Source organism: Ambystoma mexicanum, chromosome 10 (assembly GCF_040938575.1).
Source record: "Ambystoma mexicanum isolate Mex_15411 chromosome 10, UKY_AmexF1_1, whole genome shotgun sequence".
Classification (NCBI taxonomy): Eukaryota; Metazoa; Chordata; class Amphibia; order Caudata; family Ambystomatidae; genus Ambystoma; species Ambystoma mexicanum.
Genome location: NC_090932.1, coordinates 1,133,877,665 through 1,133,896,337, shown reverse-complemented (window position 1 = coordinate 1,133,896,337; position 18,673 = coordinate 1,133,877,665). Strand labels below are relative to the sequence as shown.

At 44.0% G+C, this 18,673-nt stretch overlaps 1 protein-coding gene and 1 long non-coding RNA gene across 4 annotated transcripts in view; one reads left to right on the top strand and one right to left on the bottom strand.

The window, feature by feature from the left end:
- Nucleotides 1-2,756, bottom strand: part of TMEM150A (transmembrane protein 150A) — a 223,193-nt gene extending 220,437 nt beyond the window's left edge. For both annotated transcript variants that reach the window (XM_069619036.1, XM_069619037.1), the window contains exon 1: nucleotides 2,610-2,756. The gene's annotated coding sequence lies outside the window, so the exon portion shown is untranslated. The remainder of the gene's footprint in view (nucleotides 1-2,609) is intronic.
- A 130-nt stretch (nucleotides 2,757-2,886) lies between these two features.
- LOC138492075 (uncharacterized) lies at nucleotides 2,887-17,829 on the top strand. Of its 2 annotated transcripts, XR_011276136.1 has the most exons (5): nucleotides 2,887-4,061; nucleotides 4,250-6,350; nucleotides 6,553-6,644; nucleotides 13,571-13,742; nucleotides 14,778-17,829. It is a non-coding gene; the product is annotated as an uncharacterized lncRNA (long non-coding RNA). The 2 variants fall into 2 exon arrangements; XR_011276135.1 differs by having other exon boundaries at nucleotides 2,887-6,350.
- Nucleotides 17,830-18,673: the final 844 nt, after the last annotated feature.

Here is an 18,673-nt window from a genome sequence, read left to right as displayed (position 1 = left end):
ACGCCCACTAAGGAACACAACCCACGCATCATGCCTAGCCACAAGAAAGACAAAAAAGCCAGAAAGGACAATAGAAATAATAAGAAATCCCAAACCACTCGCGAAGGCACGGACCAGCATGATCCCACAACCCCAAAAAATTCAACAAACATCTGAGTTGGCCCAAGGAGACATACAAATAACAGAGCAAAGACAGACTACAATGCTCGCTACCTGTCCACATACGACAATGTGGAAAACAAAAACAGCACAGCTACAATTTACTGACAGCCAACAAGCTTCACGAATACAGACCCAACCGGATGACAACTAATAAACCATCCCAACCCGGTCTCCACCATGGACAATACCCCCAACCAGAACAAGGAACAAATTGGAAACCATCACACTCACTCTACACCCCCTATATCACCAAGACTGGAACAACAGAGGGGTAGCGACCCTATTAACCACCCGGAAACGAACCAACCCCGCCATAAACCTTATCAAGAGACTGATCAATAAAGAACCAACCCACCCAAAAGACTCAACCGGGAATAACCCACCTGGAATGGAAACCCAACCAACAACACACTGGTCAGAACAAGCAATACTAACAACACAAAAAGGAAATCCAGCAAACTACACTGCAGCCTCCTCAACATTAGATCCATGGCAAAACACTCAACAGAAACCAATGACCACCTAAGCGAAGGAGGCACAGACGTACTCTTCCTTACAGAAACCTGGCTATCAGACAACTATAAAGCCATCGCGAACGAAGCAATATCCGACAATTATAAATTAATACATGCCAACAGAGAAAACCGAAGGAGGTGGAATCGCAATTATACACAAAAAACACACCTGAGCAACTCGAATCATCACAACCAACGCGAAAGACTATGAATCCCTCCTAATCAAGATAGAACTCAACGACCAATCCAACATAGTAATCCTACTGATCTACAGACCATCTTCTTACAACCCCAAATTGCAACAAAACTAGCAGATGAGGCTGCCATGCTATCAACCCACCATGACAATCTAGGTGAAAGAGATCCCTCTGATACAACCACAGATACAACAGAAGACACACTCAGCAATTGGATCACCAAGGCCATTGACCAATTAGCACCAGCTAAAACATTCAAAGCAACACCACCAAAAAAACTGGCAGCAAAATGGTTCCCAGAAGAACCGAAAAAACACAAAAAAACACAACTCAAACTGTACCAAGCAAAAGTCCTCAAAAAAAAACTACAAAAACAGACTACTATGCCACAAGAATCGGCAATTCATAGGAAGAAGTCCATCACCCCTACACAAACACTTTGTGAAAGTCACTTACACCAGAGCAGGGTCTGTGTGGTAGCTGCACAGCAGTTACTGCCTTTTATCGGGCCTTAGCCTGTGCAGGTATTATATATGTAGTCTCTTACAACAGAGCATGGTCTGTGTAGCAGCTGCACAGCAGTTACTGCCTCTGCAGGCATTAGCCTGCACAGGTATTATTATATATGTAGTCACACCAGAGCAGGGTGTGTGTAGCAGCTGCACAGCAGCTAGTGCCTCTGCGGGCATTAGCCTGCACAGGTATTATTATATATGTAGTCACTTACACCAGAGCAGGGTGTGTGTAGTAGCTGCACAGCAGTTACTGCCTCTGCTAGCATTATCCTGTGCAGGTATAATTATATATGTAGTCACTTACAACAGAGCATGGTCTGTGTAGCAGCTGCACAGCAGTTACTGCCTCTGCAGGCATTAGCCTGCACAGGTATTATTATATATGTAGTCACACCAGAGCAGGGTGTGTGTAGCAGCTGCACAGCAGCTAGTGCCTCTGCGGGCATTAGCCTGCACAGGTATTATTATATATGTAGTCACTTACACCAGAGCAGGGTCTGTATAGCAGCTGCACAGCAGTTACTGCGTCTGCGAGCATTAGCCTGCGCAGGTATTATTAGATATGTAGTCACTTACACCAGAGCACGGTCTGTGTAGTAGCTGCACTGCAGTTACTGCGGCTGCGAGCATTAGCCTGTGCAGGTATTATATATATAGTCACTTACACCAGAGCAAGGTGCGTGTAGTAGCTGCACAGCAGTTACTACGTCTGCGAGCATTATCCGGCACAGGTATTATATATATATATATATATATATATATATATATATATATATATATATATATATATGTGTGTGTGTGTATATAGTCACTTAGACCAGAGCAGGGTCTGTGTAGTAGCTGTACAGCAGTTACTGCGTCTGCGAGCCTTAGCCTGTGCAGGTACTATTATATATGTACAGGGTCTGTGTAGTAGCTGCACAGCAGAGTCTGAACCGTACCGCAAATGAGCCTCGGAGCAGCTACTCTATCCATGCCAACAACAGGCTGCCCCGTGTAGTTTCAAAACCAGATGTTTAGAAAATCACGTACTTACAATATGTAATTTCAACAAGTGATAAGTGCAACACAAGGAATTACAGCTTCAACGTGCATTCCTAGAGGTTGCAAAACGGCTCCTCTTAACAATGTAACAACAAAGGGATAAGAACGTCCAAGTTGATGGATGCTAAAAGAAATGCATATAAAATTCACTACAAGAGCGGATCGCATGCACTCACCTGATGCTGCCTGGGAAACGGGACATGAGCGTTTTGTAAAGGGTAGTTTTCTAGTTCCAATTCGAGAAACGGACAAAAGCAACACTCCGCCTCTACGTCATCACGTGGGCTGCTCTGCGTCATGTGGGTTTAAACGCTACTTCATCACGTGGGCTGCTCTGCATCACGTGGGTTTCAACGGTCACGTCATCATCATTTTTGCATGAGCTGGAAGGCAAGGCGTTACCAGAGCGATTCATCACGTGGGCTGCTCTGCATCACGTGGGTTTCAACGTTCACGTCATCACCATTTTTGCACGAGCTGGAAGGCAAGGTGTTACCAGAGCGATTCCTCCGTTGTAAAGCACATTTCGTATAGTTGATTGTTATTTGGTTTCTGTTAAATCTTAACATTATCTCATGTTGATTGTCAATATTGGGGAGGGGGTATTTCTGTGTATTTTGGTGGTTTATAATGTGCATCGGGTGAGAGTTATTTGGGTATTTTTTTGGGATATGTAACGACGTGCATCACAGGGGTGAGGCAATATTGGGGAGGGGGTATTATGTATTTTGGGGGTAACTGTACAGTTATTTATTTCTCCTGCACGGGGCGATTTGGCATTCCCCGGGGAGGGGATTGTTCATTTACCCCTTTGCAATGTGTGGAAAAGAAGGCTAAACGGAGGCGCTAAACGGAGGCCTTGTATTGCTTTCATTATCAATCACACATTTCCACGCTGCCCAAGGTATCACGAAAAGAGAACACATCTCTGAGGCCAGAAAACTAGCCCATTGGCTACCAATAAAGGAAAGAATCATCTTCAAAGCTTTGACACTGGCCCACAAGTGCATCCACCTCACCGCCCCGGTATACCTCTCACAAAGAATCCGCCCCGTCTCCTCAAGGCCAACCAGGTCACCATATACCAACATGCTCTGTGTGCCACTAGTAAAAAGAGCCAGAGCTGGAGGATCCAGCTTCCCTTATCTCGCACCATCACACTGGAATGCCCTACCTCCCACAATCCGAGGTGAGCCCTCCCTCATTGCCTTCCGGAAAGCTATGAAAACCATCCTCTTCACATAAGGTCTCTCGCAGCACCATGTTTGCCAGTAAACTGCCTGTAATGTAATAACCAAAGATGCATAAGCTGTAATGACTAATCTCTTTGTAGCAATCATAATGTGCCGACTGCTACCAATCCTGTACCCCCTGTAACTAAGTTCCTGCAAGTAACAGTGCCACAATGCCCCTGGGCTGTCTGCGCTATATAAATATAAATAAATAAAGTCCCTATGAGACCCGCTAGCATTGTGTGTTTGTTTTAAAGTTTGATGATACTTTCTGAAATGCCTTTACGGTTTAATGACATGTATCTGTTACGTCGTTGTGACGTTTTCACGTGGGACGTCTACGTGCTTAGGAAGAGGATCGCGGAGGCAGGAGCGCTCCATGCCGTGCACGGGCAGGTATTTATTTTGTTTTTGCGCATTTATAACGCGCTTATTCATCTCGGAGAAGTGCCAGGTATATTTAATGATGATAATGATATTTTTATTTACATCGAGCTCATACACAGGTGTTTCACAGCGCAGCAAGGGAGGTGGACAGGGAGAACAAAACACTGATGGGTTTGTTTTTGCTATTTTGATTTTAGTTGCACCAACAGCGGATCTTTGTGTGTCTTCTTGGCTGGTATCCCCATCCTCGGCTCCACCCACCCCCAAACAGAAGTGGTTTATGGCCGTGCCGCAGACGCCGAGGGAATTTCAGGGCAGATTCGGCTGCCGCCATCTTCACCCTTATCCAGTGGTGGAAATTGAAAAAATTTGGTGGGGGTCCCACAAGGGCCGGGGTGGGAGCGGAGTTGAAGGGGCGGTGCCCAAAGAGGCGGGGTTTGGTGGGTGGAGCTGGCAGTTTACCTCTGATCAAAGGAAATGTCCAAAATAATAGTTTAAAACGGCGCAATTTCTTTCATGCTGCTTCTTTTCCAAACTATTTATCAGTTCCATGGCACTGGTGATGAGTTACTTCACTATGCGAATAATGGTTTTGACCAGTGTTGCTGAGTAAATATTCTTTAAAATGCACAATTTGCATCCCATTTTATAAAAAAAACTCCCCGCTTTAGTACTATTCAAACATGGTCAGAAAAGGAATGAATTTCCGTTGACAACTATGGGCCACTTTTTCATTGGTGCCCGAGACAATTTTACCCGCACTTGTACAAGGGAGCAAACCGTACCATCCATCTGTGCACCTAAACTACCAACAGCAATGTTAGCCTACACTGTGATCTGAGCTCATACAGGGGATTATTTTAAGCAGACTGTTAAAGAATCATTAAAAGGAGCAATTACCCTAGCTAATAGTCAAAGAGCAGATAATCTGTGGCGAAATCCTGGTTTAATCCGAGGGATTGTCCTGCAACCTCATTCTTAAAACCTGCTGATTTCTGTTCGCCATAAGCAACGTTTTCTTTTACTTGAACCACACCCGGCACAGCTCCTGCAGCTCCCCTCTGAAAGCAATTGGGTGGCTGCATCGTGTGGGATAGTTTCAATGATAATAGGGGTATTTATTTATTCATGCAATGTTTGACGTCTGCCTGTATATTTTTTTTTTTATGCAATGTTTGTCGGATACAAGTATCCGACAAACTGCATAAATAAAGGAATAATCCTGGTCCATGTATCCGACAAACATTGCATAAATAAACTGGGTCGTGGCTGAGGACTGTAACTTCCTCTGGTGACCCTGTGAACCCTGCACATTGTGCTGACAGCAGTTATTAGGAAATTAACCTGGGTTCATGGGTGCCAAACCGAGGCAGAAATACCCCAACCCATCCCTTGGCCAAACACATTTTATAGCACTTCCTTTTTTATAAGTAATTGCAAAAAATATTTTTATTGTTTTGGTTAAATTCAACCTTAAACACAGTCTCAGCAATGGTCTGTCAACCTGCTGAGCTACCCTCAGAGCCATCTACTATAGAGCAAGTCTATGCATCCCATGATATATACTAAAATCACTGCATTACCAACAGTATATTGGTTGCACCGCTGCCATAGAAGTGATTTAAAGTGGAATTCATGTATATCATCCTGCTGTGGGTGCCAGGCCTTCGCCTACATGTGGCACCATATGTTGCAGAGAAGCCAGGGGCCCTCGTGTCTGGCATGGCAGCCGCGGCAGTCTGCTGCTACGTCAGCGCTGTCACCTAACTGCAGTATAAGCTACATGGCTGATACTCAATGTTTCCGAAAGTTGGCTCAGTGAGTTAAGAACTACTGTGTTGTATTCTATGTAAGAGATGTAGATGAATGATTTTAATGCCAGCAGGCTGAACTTCACAACTGTTAAGGGCAACCTACAACAAGCTGATGCTCTTTCTCTCGCTCACTCTATTATTTTGTTTTGTCTCTGAGTAAGAGTCACGTTTTCAGGTATGTGCTCTTGACTGCTCTCTCTACCAGCTGGGGGGGACTGGCCTATAGGGAACCTTTGGAGATTTCCCGGTTGGACCCTGCACCCTACGTCCATTTTGTGTGCGGGGGAGGATGTGTGCTGACTGGCAGGGTGTAGTGCGCACATATTGGTACGGTCAATCTGGTACGTTTTATAATATTTTTTTTATTGTACTTTTTCAATTGCAGGAACACAAATTGGTTTAATCATCCCATCTTGGACAGCAAAGTCCCCAGCAGCAATGGCACCATAAAAAATCCTGGCATCTGTATTAGGACTTTCCGACAGTAAGAATGTTTTTTTTTTAAAACAACTGTATTTTGCTGTGGGTGATGGTGGGGTAATTTTTAAAGGTATAGTAAGAGTCACAATCAGGGATTTCAAACCTATTTTTGATGCTGTTCCTTTCTCATTTCCAGTTTGGGGCGGTACTGAAAGTTCACGTCTCAGGTAGACCCATGTATCCTTGACTTACTGTTTTCATTGCAGCAGCATCACTCCAAGCGTCGGTGTGTCAACCTAACCACCTGTATCCCAGCAAGAAAAATCCAGTGAAGCACTTGACCCAGTCACGCAGGCAAGTAAGGATTTCTTCTCCCTATGTAATATTGGTTGAGTAGAAGTGCTGAAGGTTTATGTCGGCCCTGTGCAATGTGCATCCAGGTGTGGTTTTCGCCGCCCCGTGATCTAGTCCATTTCTGACCCATTACTGCTTGTTATTCCCCCAAGCTGTTCACATGGTTTTGTTTTTCGCCCCCCCAGCCTTTTCACGTGGTTAGTTTTAAATCTTATGTGGTGTTTATTTAAATCTTTTAAAGCATTTTTAATTTTTGAAAACTTTAAATGGTCTTTAAAAAATAACGTGACATAAATTAACGTGGGGGGGTTTGCAATGTTTTCAGAGTCCGGCTCCTTTTTTAGATGGATCATTGGTACTAAGTGAAGAAAATATCTTTTTCACTGTACCGATTGGGGTTGGTGGGGTCGATTTAGAAAGACCGCTCTGTGACCGTTCAGAGCGGTCTTTCTAAATCGAACAATCATACTTGTCAAACCCCTGTCACACATGAGTGCGTGCAGGGGCTGACAGGCGCTGTGAGACCCAGCAGAGTCGTCGCAGGAGACAGAGGTGTGTTTTGGACTGTGTGCGCGCATGTGGGTAAGATGCGTGTGTTGGGGGAGGGAAATTGGGGGTTCGGGGGTCCCCCCTGATTGACAAATTAATGCGCGGGTGGGGAAGGAGGGGGGCAGTATGTGAATTCCACACTTTAAAGTCAATACAAAAATGGCCAGGAAAAAATCAGTCTTTGTGTTCGGGCTTTAAAATGCAGAAATAACACATAGAACTGGATAATTTCCTAGTGCCCAAAGATGGTAGGAATCTCAAACGAAAAGCGGAAGGAGAGGTGGAAATGGACACGAGAAATGCAAAAACACGTAAATATGTCTTTTTTGCGTTTTGGGTTCACATGGATAGACATCTATAGTCATTGACATTGTTAACTACTTCCTAAGTTCCCACTGCCTAAAGTGGAAGGCGTGTGTTGGTATTTGCTTGGATGGTGCTCCTTCAATGTCTGGTGCTAGAACTGGGTTAAAAGCAAAAGTGTTGATAGTAGCTCCACATATATTGTGGAAACGCACACTGCGTGATCCCCGGGAAGCTTTGCCTGTGCGCAATATGGGGAATGTACTCTCAGAGGTACTGACTTTTTTTTGTAAAGATTGTGCATTTTATTAAGATGCACCGCACAAGAGCCCATCTGTTTGCCACATTATTTGCAGAAATGGGAGCTGAACATGATGCTTTGTTTTACACGGAGGTCAGGTTGCTCTCCAGGGGGAAAGGTTTTATATTGTGTTTAGGAACTCTGGAACAAAGTGAGACGCTTTCTCCTGGGTTTAGACCAGAGGAAAGAAGAGCCTCCGTATGATTCACACTGGCTTGCATGGGTGTAATTTTAGGGGGGGGACAGGGGTGTTTGCCCCCCCAACTTTCATGGCACACCATTTTGTCCCCATTCATTTGGTTGGGGCACCTTTTCTTCAGATGTCATGTTCCAACCTCTCCCCCCAACATTTTCAGCAAAGTGTCTCCACTGCTGGCTTGTACTGTTAGCTTACGATGGTGACCTCTTTGAAAAGCTACATTTTCTAAACCTCTCCCTGCAAGGCACAGAAAAGAAACCACATCATTGGCTATGAACGCAAAAATGTCAGCATTTAAGAAGAAGTTGGAGCAAGTGACCGCCTACTGGAGAGTCAATTCAAAAAATTGTCCTTGGGTGGATTTTGGCAAAATGCTGTTTCCTCCTTTTATCCAAATGCAGTCAATGTACTGTTACCTTTCAGCACCTCGTACCTTTGCAAGATTGGATTTTCAACTTTTGCAGCCCTAAAGACTAAATAAAGCCAACCACAGGTTATTGCAAAGATTGAACCCAATAGTGATGGCTGGCTGCTGAAAGGCAGATCCACCCTTCACACTAGCTCTCCAATATGCCACTGTCCAACTTGCAAGTGGCTGCATTGATAGTAATCAAGTTTTTGTACTTAAGTGTGTCCTACGTTACTCTTTGAAATAAATATCCAAAGCTACTTTTAGTCACATCCCCTGTAGCAAAAAATTCAGAATGCTGCATTTACAAATATTTGCCCTCTAATTAATTTGAGTTATTGCAAGCAATGATTTTGAAAGAATGTTGTTTGGCACCCACACCTCCATTTGGCACCATTCTACACCAGATAAACATTTTGAAGTCTGTGGATAGAGCAGCCCAAGCCAGATACCTTTTTGTTAGGGAGGGCTTGGGGGTCAAACAAGTTTGAAGACCACAAGACCACTGCCCGTAGAGTGACTATCTTGTTATCAAGAAAATGTTTTTTAAAAAAAGGCAAAAAACCAAATTGCTATCTTGCTGGCACAGCTATATGTTAACATATATTTTGATTGCTAGTTTGGATGAGCACTCATCCTCCCTGGCCCCCAGCAGAAGCTTAATGTACTAAACAAACCTTTGCAAAATCCCTGGTTGCTTTAAAGTGGTCCATTATCCACGTGCTTGCTGTGCCCTTGTGTGCGACGTTGCTACGTGTCCTGTACGGTGCATATACAACTCGTACACATGACCGCACCTTCAGTGGGTAGGAGCAAAATCATTCCGGTGCTTTACTGGGAAGGAAAGTGTTGCACGGACCCAGCGATACTCAAGATTTGACTCTTGTCGTCTGCTTAAGAACATTGCAGTGTGACATAGCCCCTTTGAGAATGTGTCTCTTGTATATAGAGGGCACAATGCTTGTAATTTTCAATAAGTTGCCCAGACAGCTGCATGCCAGCGCACAGACACCAGCTGGCATAGATTTCCCTTGTGTGGGGATTGTTGATGTGTAGCTTGTGTGAAGCATGTGTAAAATTTCGCAGCATCTTTAATATTGCTTAATTCTGAAGCAGGGTGCAGAGTGGCAACGTTTTGTTTGGCTAGGATGAAGGCTGGCTAAGTTTTGAAGTGTGTGGAAGACTGTTTGAGCCGTAGTCTCTGGCTGGGGATGGTTGAAACGCCCTGATGAATGAGTTCTTTGATTCCTGCGTTCCTCCTTCTGGTGGCACATGGTGCTTTGGGCTTAGATTTGCTGTTGTGATTCAGGGCACACACAGAGAATCGTTGCAGATATTGGCCATCCAAGCTCTCATGAAGAAGGGAGAGAAAGACTCCTCTAACCAAGAGTGGACAGATGCCCCCCATCTATTCATTTCTCTTAGCAATGCTTGCAACCTGATCATTGTTTTCACTTAAATCATTGAACACCAGCCAACTAAAACAAAAGTGGCATCCATTAATTGTCCATCAACTGAATTTGCATTAAAGGAGAGTTTCAATGCTCCCCACGCCCCCCCGTTTCAAGTTGGGGAACATTGTTGAGATTTGTGTAATGTAAAAAGTGTACAGGGCAGGTACTCTAAGGAAAGTTCAAGGTCAAAGCACCCCTAAAGAGGTTCTGTAAAGCTGCCCCCCCTATAAAAAGCAAACTGTCTGGCATTCAAAGACTCATTTTATATTGTAATGCTTTTGAATATTATTTTTTCACTGCTGGAAGTTACGGATGCTATACCTGCGAGGCAGAGCTTTTTACACAATTTATTTTAAAGGGCACATAGATGGCTTGTTCACTCCCGTTTTCCATTGCCTTTTCGTTTCAAAGTAGGGCTAGTTGTGCCAGCCTTTATGCGCAGGGGACCTTGTTCTAATTCCCTACTCGTCTACGTTTAGTTTGTTCAACACTTTGGGGAATTCGCTACATGATTTAATATATACAAATGTAAGTTTTAGGGACTCTGGATTACTGCATGTTCTACTTATACTTATGTCACATTCTCTATATAGGTTGATGGGATACCCGGAGGGATTTTATTGCCCCTTCAATGCGGTTTGTTTGGTTTTTTTTTCCAACCACTTGACCTCAGCAGTTAATTGAAGATAGTTTGCCTGTAAACGTTATTGAATGCTTGCTAGGGATAGTGATCCCTGTCATTAATTTTGAAAATATCTTTTTTGATCATTGTTTATGATGATCTGGGGTAAATGTTTTTAATGGTTTTTCTTTTTATCTAATGATGGGACCAGTTCATTCTCGTTAGATGATGTTGAGCTATTTTCTTGCTTGTCTGGATTTTTCAGCAGCCTTGTATATCAGGACTGGCGCGGTAGCGGGAATTTTCTGACCTGGGCATGAAAGGAGTGCTGTGAATTGCTTTGCTATTTGAAAGTGGGAGGTCACTTTATTCCCTTAAGGCAGTGGTCTTCAAGCCTTTTTATGCGGAGCACCCCCCTTGAGTAAAATAATTTCTGCCCCGCCACAAATTCTTACATTTTCTCTTAAAAATAGTCACCATAATCCTTCAAGCCCCCCACCAACTGGCATCCTTTGGGCCCCCCAGTTTGAAGGCCTCTGCCATAACAGTATATAATAGAGGTTGCACAATACAGCTACCCTCCTTCATAAACGCCAGGTGTGAAAATCCACACTCACCATCGATCAAGAACTGTCATTTATCAATTTGGACAGATGCAAAATGCTCATAATAATAAACATATTTTAAACTTCATACATTTAATATTCTAGAAAAAACATAAAAATCTTTAAAAATGCATGATCTGACATTTCCAGCAAGCCTCACTTATTGGGTAAAGCAAAAATAACAAAGATGTCTCAAATACATTCAAACATTTTGCCCAATTTGTGATGTTAGTAAGGACGTGAGGAACATGTGATTGGAAAAAACAGGCCCTCAATATTATTTATCCTTAAATCGGTCGACACATATTTGTGTTTCTGGGTCTCAAAAGTTAAACAACTTTATTGATTAAATCAGATTTTCGAGATTTGTTGAGCCCGTCTTCAGGACGCTTTGTGAAAGCACAGGATAGTCAAAGAATCAGCACAATGCGTGGTGGTCATCTGATCGCCAAGCTCTAAAAATTAAAAATACAAGAGATATGTATTTCTGCTACTCTAAAAACAAGCATGTAGTCCTATTGTCGATGTGGAGGAAAAGTTCACTAACCTTCACTTTGTTTGCAGGCTTATGAGGATTCATTTCATTTCATAATAATGACCACAACTAGTCATACAATGGCGTACTCTGCCATCTACAAAAAGGAGAACATAGTAAATATAGTAATTATTCTTCATTATTAATATGAATAACTAACTTTCACATTTCGGGCACTAATCCTTTATTTAGGACCATTGTGTTTTACTAATCTGTGTTTCCTATTTGTTGTCTTTAAGTTAAATGTAGTTTCACACCACCATCCTTTAATCATCATCGATCTTATGGATCACAGTGAATAATACTAGGACCATCCGGTGCCCATTGTACCATACACTAAACCTAAAAGGCAGTTTGGATCGTTTCTAATACAAATTATATCAACGGAATGTTTTTACACAAAACGTGTTTACCTGGGATTCAAGTCCCGTACAGTGTTGTTTACTCAGTAGGTCTCAGTGAAACCCATGTTCCCATGGATGTCCAATGCCGCGTGTTTAATTCACCAATTTTATCACCGAGGGAGCGTGTAATTTTCGACTCGCCTCTGTAAGCAAAACAAAATATAGACGTCAGCAGTCAGCCATCTGTGTTTATCTTAATGTCACATCTTTAGATGCCACATATAAACAAGCAACACAATTAAACCTAACTTACTTAGTTTACTCGTGCCGAATCGTTAGATGATGTTGAGCTATTTTCTTGCTTGTCTGGATTTTTCAGCAGCCTTGTTTATCGGGACTGGCGCGGTAGTGGGAATTTTCTGACCTGGGCGTGAAGGGAGTGCTGTGAATTGCTTTGCTATTTGAAAGTGGGAGGACACTTTATTCACTTAAGGCAGTGGTCTTCAAGCCTTCTTATGCGGAGCCCCCCTTGAGTAAAATAATTTCTGCCCCCCGCCACAAATTCTTATATTTTCTATTAAAAAGTCACCATAATCCTTCAAGCCCCCCACCAACTGGCATCCTTTGGGCCCCCTAGTTTGAAGGCCTCTGCCATAAGACGCCCTAGCTGTTCAGCATACAGACGCCCCCTTTTCATGGGTGGGGTGACTCCTTCCCAGTTCCACACAATGACTGTTATACGGATCAGGCTGATTGCTTTCAAACCGTTGCCAAGTAGGGGATAAATGCTCCTACTGGCTGCCCCTCTCTGGCTTTAATGCTGTTGCTGCTCCAATGCCCCCACAAAGTTCCACACAAATAGTCCATGCCTTCCTCAGATAGGTGCACCCGACCCTCTACGTAATAGGTTATCTACATGTATCCAGCTGTGGTGCTGGATACATGTGAGAAACCATGCCTCTGCAAAGTTTACCCATGGCTTGGTTTACTTTTTTGCAGGATTTTTCCACTGCTATGAGCGCTGCACTAGTTCAGCTCTAGTGCATCATTTATTGCACATTAGCGATGCTTATGGGGGTGGGGGGACTTGTGACCCTTCTGGAGGATAGTGCCTGGCTCATATTAGCAAAGGCCTTCCTGCTAAGGTGTAATATTTACTTTTTGTTCCCCCAGTAAAGATCACTTTGGTCATGGGTTCTGTCACTGCATACCCTCCTATTTCCTGTACATGTTGCTGTCTGCAAGGTGGGGCTCTGTATGGTTGATATTTACATTTAAGAAACTGAAACATGTGTTTGTCTTTTAAAGGACAGACACAAAATGACTGCAGCAGTTTAAGTACAAGAGCTCTGCAGTTAAGAACGTATTGCCTCTCCAGAACACACACCTCTAAATTTGCGAACAGATGCAACTAGTTAAAGCCACAATGGGTGGGAGTCTTGGAGGAAGTTAACCAAGCACCAATAGACGCTTCACTCATAAATCGGGACACACCAGGCAGGAACATCCATAGCAAGCCCACTATAAATTAATGGTTTTGGGTACAGACCTGGTTCACAAATACTTTGCACATACTAAATTTACATACGTATTTTATTTCTTCTTTTAGACAATAACTCCAATCATCATGACACTTCTCAGTGAATTTGAAAGGATGGGGAATTTGAGCCTTTGCAATTCCTGGTGAAGTTAATTGGAAATTGCTGATGGAGGGTATCAATGAAAGTAGAAGAGAAATACGTGAAGAAAAGGATTTCAAGGAGTCATGCTTTTCTAGTTAGGTAAGCAATGTGTTTTTTTTGTTAATCTATTTGATGTTTGGGGGAGGAGGGTACATCTGACGTTCCTATGTGGAGTCGTTCCCCTTGTTCACACATACAGATGAATGCTACACAATACCCACCTCATTTACAGCATCTCTTTCCTCTAGAGTAACTATAGATGGTCTACTGATTTCTCTTATGTTATTGGCGAAGCGCTATGGGTTGAACGCCCTCGGGGACCGTAGTCCAGGTCAGAGTATGTGTGCAGCTAGGACAGAGAATGGATTGCTATTGGCGAATCGCACTCTACCTCCTTAAAGTTAGGTATAAAGTCTTTTAGAATGAAAGTAAAATAATATCATCAGGGTATTCATCTGTAGGTGAATTTATTCCCATAAAGTCAGCCGACACATGTTTCGACCTTAGCTGTCTTCAAGGCCTTGAAATTGAACACTTGGTATGGAAGTTGATTGTGAAAATATCTTGAAACAATTTTCTGATAATACTTGATGATTAAAGGGTTGAGTCCCGAGAGACCTGTCAATGGCTGGCACGTAGTGCTAAAAGTCTTTAGTGGTGCTTGGACATCCTGGATTGGTTCCCCAAATCGAAATTCCTAAACTATCTTTTTTACACCTTAGATGCAATCCTGAAAATGTAGAACACGGGTTGGGGAACTAATCTAGGATGTCCAAGGTAGAGCGAGATTCGCAAATACCAATCCATTTTCTGTCCTATTAATTCAAGGTTTTTATGCGTAGACTTTGTGGAATTGGTGATGAAGCTCGCCACTATTTATAAATTATAGTGGTCACGGCGCACTCTCAACGGTATGTACCCATACACATTGTTATGTGTGCAGCTACACTGAGTTGTGGGTTGCTGCATGGGGAGGGAGGGAAAGCGCCAAGGAGAGCAAGAATAAGCAAAACTCCAAGGGGGCGGATAGGGTCATGCTTAAGGGGAGTCACCCCAGTGTACAGCTCAGACAAAATGTTTGTTGTATTGGTAGTCACATTATGAAGTTTCAACTTGCCTTTTAAATACCCGCAGCCAAGAAACAGTATTAAGACACAGGAAGCATTTGATGAAATAACAAAAAGCTATAATTGAGGCATTAAAAAGAAAGGTAGAGGAGAAAAAGCAGCTACTGGTGGAATCTGGGAAAAGAAGATGCAGTGAAAAAAACAAGAGAATTATATTGTAAAAGCTGATGGGTGAAAACTGACTATTACAAAATGTATTAATGGCCGTTCACAAAAGCTGGAATCCCTTTTTGGCAGGGATGGCTAGTGTTCTTCATTCCTTCCTCAGAACCTGCCTATTACTTCACCTGGAGAATCGATAGACAACGCATAAAATCGGCAGATGTCTGTGTAATGTTTCAGTTCCCAGAGATGTAGCTGTGCAACAACTGCAAAATATTGGACTATAAAGTAACCTGTCAATTGTCTGCTACAAATGTTTTGTCGGACAGATCTAATTTGACAAGCTCAACTCTATCACCACGTCTTCTTAACAGTGTGTTCTTGTTACAATATGACGGTCATGCCTGTTTGGACCATGAAGTGACACCTACATGTTACCACACACCTGTGCAATCTTTCAGATTACGGTTTTTAAAAAAACAATGGAATTGGAACATCCCCACAACCGAATTTGTTTGCTACGTCAGCCACTGCTACTAATCTACAATGTAATTGTAGCTCACATGCTGCTCCGTGAAACTGAAGATGCAAGTGATCTTGTGTGTAGAACTATTATAGTTGATCTGGTGAATTTGTAGGTTGGTGCCAACTTGTAAATGGTACATGTTTTTGTGCTATTGGATTTCTGTTGGGGGTCAGCTAATGTTTTCTTGGGTGTGGTGAATGGTCGAACTAATTGCTAGCTGCTCAGTGATATTGGGTGAAGTGTTCACCAGTCTTGTCATGCAGGTAGACCTTTTGTTTAGGTTACTGAAAGTGTTTATTTTAGTGCAGTGATTTGTAATTGTGGGAGTTTATTGGGTGTGATGCCATGTTAGCTAGAGGTGAGATATGAAATGAGGGAGTTTAGAGGTTGGTTCGTGGGGTGGATTTGTAGTTTTGTATACTAAATCAGCAAACCTTAGTTAATGACATTTGAGTGCTCTAGCAAAGATGGCAAGTAACGGCTGCAAATTCCATGTTTTCCAGTACACTATCCATAAGTCTAACCCTATAGTAATACCACCCATCTTACACACAAGGAATCAAAACCCTTTTCCTAAATCGTTTGAAAGCAACATCCTCCTGATGTTGTCTGCAATAATCGTTCACAATTTCAAACCCTTCCTAAAGTTGTCACAGGGTCATCCTGGAGTAATCCCCCCACCTATCCTGACGTTGTCATGGGGTCATCCTGGAGTAATCCCCACCCATCCCTGAAGTCATCCTGGAGTAATCCGCACCATCCTGAAGTTGTCATGGGGGTCATCCTGGAGTAATACAAGATCATCACTGGAAGTAATTAGAACTCCTCTTGGAGTAGTTTCTGTGATAACTCTAGAGTCATCTCATTTGAATATTTCAGCATATACACATACTTAAGTGTTGTTTCGGATGATCTCCCTGAACTAGCCATGGATGACTCTAGGATGGAGTAACCTGATGACTCAAGAATGATTCCAGGATTATCTTCCTTTTTGACTTGGGCTGTGGTGCCCTCTTCAGGATCTATCCTCACCCCATGAATGATCCAGCCCCCCCCCGTTGAGCCGATATCCCTGGGTGCCCTCACCTGGAGTATATATTTACCAAAGGTTATGCTGCAGAGTGCTCCGCAGACACCCTTTTTTCTCCCACTGCCTATTGGAAATCTTCTTTCTCATGGTGTCCTCCTTTTCCCACCGTCCCGGTACCTCTCCACTGCCCTCTGCCTCCGTGGCCCCTCGGTGTATCCACCCTCCGTGGCCGCCCCTCTACGCCTGGCGCTTCCCCACACATACAGCTTTTTCCCGACAGTGCCGCTTAGCATGCTGGGATATGGGGTCCTTAGTCTAGTTCCCATTCGAGAAACAGACCATAGCAACGCCACCTACTGTGCTTCACGTGACTTCCAACGTCATCATTGTGATTCTGGGAAGCAATATTAGTGAGTGGGAAGAGGGAAGGCTTTGGCTGCCGGTGCAAATGAAACCGGAATCTGCGACTGGGAGCCTTTGACTTGCAGTTGCAGCGGTTAAGGTCAGGTGGACATTTTAACACCAGATGGAACTGGCGGAAGCGACTTTTGTCTTGTCCCTCATCGTCATTTTTATGAGCAGGAACCGGCTCTGGCTGCCAGGCTGCAGCAGCTATCTGTGTGCTCTTGGCTGGCTGAGAATACACTTAGCATTTTCTTCGGGATACCGTGAACGTTCCTGCAAGACACTAGATTGAGACAGGGAGCGGAAAATGACATTTACTTAAAAAATCATATTCAGCTACTCAACGTGAAGGGTGTGGAAGGCTAAGGAACAAGGACAGTGGATGGTGGTGTTTAACTGATCAAAGGGGGCTAATAGAGTAATTTAATGTTTGATAAGGGGCACGGTGGTATGGGTCTGGCAGGATGGGGCACATTGGTGTGGGTCTGGAGGGATGGGGCACATTGGTGTGGGTCTGCAGGTATAGGGACACTGGTGTATGGATGTGGCACATGGGTGTGGGTCTCGAGGGTGGTATGGAGGCATCTTGAAGGGGTCTGTAATGGATGGGGGCACAGTGGTGTTGGTTTGAAATAGGTATGGGGCTTCTGTTGGTCTGGTGGTGGTATGGGTCATCTAGGTGTGGGTGGGGAGTGTGGGATGGGGCATACTTGGTGTGGGTTTGATGGGGGACATTGGTCTGGGGAGCATGAGGGCACATTGTGGGTCTGGGGGAGGGATGGTTCATCTAGGTGTGGGTTTGGAGTGCAGGATGGAGGCAGTTTGCTGTGTGGATGGAGGGATGGGGCATCTTGGGGTCTGCAATGGATGGGGACACATTGGTGTTGGTCTGAAACAGGTATGGGGCATCTGTGCCTGGAAGGTGGCATGGGTCATCTAGGTGTGGGCTGGGATGGGGCATCTTGGTGTGGGTCTGGAGGGAGGGGATGGGGCACATTGGTGTGGGTTTTATAGGGGGGACGGGGACATTGGTCTGTGTCTAGGGGAGGGTTTGGGGCACATTGTGGGTTTGGGGGTTGTGATGCTTGAGCTAAAACATGGCGCTGGTGTGCAATGCATTTTGGGGGCCCTCAGAGCCATAATGGATATTTATTCTATGCCTCAGTGGAAGCTGCACTTGTACACAGATTTTCAATTGGTTAGCAGTATTTCACTGAAAAAGTTATTTGTTGCTGAGACTGGTATGCATGCCTCAGCCAAGGACACGGCCCTGGGAAAGCTGGGATCCACAGGTGCCGGCTGGTACCCGATACGGTTTGTTATGGTTTGCTATGCCCGTGCCAAGGTTGAGGATGAGTTATGGAATTTTTTGCCGTGGTGCCTTAGGAGAGGGAAGCGCTTTGCTCCTTGGGGTCACCGTCGGTCAACCCGGCCGGCAACCAACGGTCACTCATCAACACGCAAGCGCTAATACCAGAAGGTTCGAGAAATTGCCACCCCTTTTGAGGAGGGCATATAATGCGGGGCTCTGGAAAGGTCAGGCGGGAAAAGCACAAAGACATCAGTCGGGTGGGGGGGTGCCTTGTTCCAAAATCCCCTTGGGTTGTTGTGCTATCAGCCTGGCTGTTACCGGGGTCTTCCAGCCGCTTCTGGCGTGATGAGGAATTCATTTACGCCCATGGTGATGTATTCTTGTTAGCTTATTATCTTTTCTGTGATTTATTTCTGTGCCATCACTTATTGCCTTATGTATGTTTAACTATGAATAAATAGCCGTATAAGAGCACTCATTCTCTAACTGCGTTTGTGGGTGTGAGTCATTGCTTCTGTTTACCTGCGT